Source organism: Balaenoptera ricei, chromosome 6 (assembly GCF_028023285.1).
Source record: "Balaenoptera ricei isolate mBalRic1 chromosome 6, mBalRic1.hap2, whole genome shotgun sequence".
NCBI classification, from domain to species: Eukaryota; Metazoa; Chordata; class Mammalia; order Artiodactyla; family Balaenopteridae; genus Balaenoptera; species Balaenoptera ricei.
The window spans coordinates 103,155,648-103,159,151 of record NC_082644.1 but is presented as its reverse complement, the minus strand read 5'-3'; positions in this window follow the sequence as shown (position 1 = coordinate 103,159,151).

Below are 3,504 nucleotides of genomic sequence, written 5' to 3'. Positions count from 1 at the left end.
AAGAGGGAAAAACTCTGGGTACTTGTTTCTGGGAGAGGTTTGACAGGGCTCATCAGAGACCCAGGGTCAGAAGAAATCACCGTGCCCTAGTGTGTGCCCAGCTGGGTCTGGGTAAATGCCCCACAAGCACCTGAAAGAATTCCCCCGTCCTTGGCTGCACAGAACCGCCCCCCAGCGTTTACTTTGCTCACAGCTGCATCCCCAGCAATAGCTGCCAGGGGCTGGAAGGCCTCGGGCTGTTTCTCCACAAGGGTCCTGGAGATCCCATCTCCTGGGATCCTCGCTCTGGCCCTTTGCCCCGGAAGGAGAATGGTCACTGCCCTTTGCGCTGTGCCCAGAACAACCAGCTGGCCCTGGACCGGAGCTGGAAGCCCTGGGTCTGGCCCGGCTTCTGCTCCCTGGAGGAAGAGAGCAGGTAGGCTGTCCAGGGTGGCTCAGGCCAAGCACACAACTCCAGGAGCCTCCAGCTCACACACACCGGATTTACAAACATCGGACTTATAAACACCTCTTTCGGGCTCCATCCACCCAGAGCCCTGACAGCTGCCACTGCAAGAGTCAAAACCCCAGCTTCCTGGGTTCTGAGGTGGAATGCTGTGTTGAGGGGACAAACCCAGAGGCAAGGATTTGGGTGGAGAGAGCTTTGCAGCCCCTTTGGTCAGACCACATAGAGACTCCCCGCCTTATGCACCCTGGAAGTCCCAACCTTGGGGCTTCCAGGTTCCAATAGAGAGGACAGTCCTGAGGGACAGCGTTTGTGGGCCTGGCTGGGAGTCACTGGGCAGAAGTGGGCGGGGTCAGGGGCGGGGACACAGGGAGAAGTGACAGGCTCTCCAGCCTGGAACTAACAAATGTCATCACGTCCTGCGTCCATACCTTGTCCCCTCCATGCATGATTCACACACTGGGGCTGCCACCTATGGCAGGTGGAAGGTGCCACTCTGAAGAAAGATATTTTGAAGTGACCTGAAGGACAAATGCCTAAACCGGACAGTACAAGAAGCCACAGGTGGGCTGGCCAGCCTCAGCTCAGCTGGTGGATGGGAGTTTGGCTCCTAAGGTATTTTACAGTTCTGAGTTCACCATTGAAAAATGGACCTCCCGGATTTCCCTGGTTGTGCAGTGGTTGAGAATCCGCCTGCCAATGCAGGGGACGTGGGTTCGATCCCTGGTCCAGGAAGATCCCACATGCCGCGGAGCAACTAAGCCCGTGCACCACAACTACTAAAGCCCGCGCGCTCTAGGGCCCGTGCGCCGCAACTACTGAAGCCTGCGCTCTCTAGGGCCCAAGTGCTGCAACTACTGAAGCCCGGGTGCCTAGAGCCCATGCTCTGCAACAAGAGAAGCCACCGCAATGAGAAGCCCGCGCACCACAACAGAGTAGCCTCCGCTCGCCGCAACTAGAGAAAGCCCGGGCACAGCAACAAAGACCCAAGGCAGCCAAAAAAAAAAAAAAAAAAAGGACCTCCCATATAAAACTCTAGGTTTCTCAATTCTCTTGAAAAATAAGTTCTGGCAGCCTTGGGCCTGCATCCTGCACCTGAGACACCCCTCTAGATGGGGCCTCCCCTGTGGGTCACCAGCCCTGCCTGCCACCTTCCCTGGTCCTGAAGGCTTTTATCTCCATGACAGTTACTAAAACTTTCACTACAAAAAATTCCCTTGGATCCTGTCTTACCCCTCAGGGGCGGGACGGGGTTGAAACACATCTGTGACCTCCAGTCAGGAGTCCACTCATCCCAGGAGGCACCAGAATCACTCCCAGCCAAGTGGCTACCCTGACGACTCATTTGATTCTTAAACAGTCTCACCTCAAATTCTCTGTTAAAGATACTGGTCATGCCCATCTCTGTCACAAAATACATGTGGCTGCTTAATAAAGAAACATGCTTTTTAAAAAATTTTTATTTTAAAATCCAGAGGCTGGCCCTTCAGTCGTGTGGAGGACCTGGGCACGCCCTGGCCTCATTGGATCCTGACGTTCCCAGTTAGCGGGGGAGTCTTCCCGCTCCAGCAGGACTCTTGACTTTTTAGAGCCAATAGAAACTCCTTGATTAAACTTCAACCGCTGGCTCAGGAATGTCCACACGGTACACTGAACAGCAGGAAACTCCCACTGAAGGGGGGTTCTGAGGGCAGGGCTGATGCCCCCGGGAGGCTGGCCCAGACTCAGCCAATTCGTGCTGTCATCCTTGTGATTTGATGGAATTTGTTCGGCTGATCAAGCAGCACATCCTCTTTGAGGAGAGCACCCGTTTCTGGTTGAGGACAGGGATAAAGCTGGACGTGGTTTTTTTACCTTTGAACGGCTGTTCTGGCAGCAGCAGGCCTGCTTTAGGAGAAGCTGTCACCCTCCCTGCCCACTCTGGCCACAGCTGTCTTCTGGTGGCGTCTTCTCTCCCGGACTTGCCTTCAGTTCGACTCTCCAAGCCAAGCATTGATGTGCGTGTCTATAGTGTGAGGCTTGGGTCGAGGCCAGCAGAGGGGCAAGTCCACCCGGCTGGGCCCCTGCAGCCCACTGTGGAGGGCACTGGCTAGAGTCACGGATGCCACTGGCAGAGCCACAGACGCTCTTCCCCAGACAGACAATACACAACACTTCAAACTTCACACACACGACCACTGGGCAAGACGAACTTGGACGTGTGCTTTACTTAGGAGATGGGCGTGCTGACTCCAAGCAGTTGGGGGAGGAAGGCCACACCGTCTTGTAGGGAGTGCGAGAGCTGTCTGGGGGGCTGGCTCGGAGGATGGCAGCAGTTCGGTGGCCCGCAAATGGGGAGGGAGCATCAAGGAAGGGGACACTGTGGGAAAGCCACTCAGAGCTTCAAAAGGACAGAGGAAGAAGGGCACCCGAGCTACCTGTTCTGGCTGCCCGGCGGGCCCACCAGTCGCTTGGTTCACACCCACTGCGGGCATCTGAGCTTTGCCTGAACCTCTCCTGGGATGGAGAGAGCCTTTCCTCCCAAGGCAGGCTTTCCACTCCGGCCTGCGTTCGGGACAGTGCGTCCAGACACTGGGCTGAAATGTGTCTCCACAGCTCCCACTAATTCTTAACTTTCTGAGTCACAGATACCATCAGCAATTTGGCAAAAGCTACGGGTACTCTTCCCCAGAAAACGGATGGTACACACAACACACATCACATAAATGATGGTGGCCAAGGCGAACTTGGATATGTCCCTTGGGCACTGGGCCTGTAGGACTCGGACCAAATCCATCCTTCCTCCCCTGGGACAGTGTTTCACAACAAGGCCCACGGGGACCACGTCTTCTTGTGGACGTGTCCCTCCCTTATTTATCAGACACCACCAACCCAGGTCTGGTGCCTGAGGTCAGCAGGGAGCTCCCAGGAGCTGACTAACCCCAACCTCATGTAGTATCCCCTCGGGATGGACTCCAGCTCTGTCACCGCCAGGTGACATCTCTGCCTCTGTCCATCTCTACTCACCAGTGCCCTGCTCCTACCTGGATGACATGGCCCAACGCCAACCCAAGAAATAA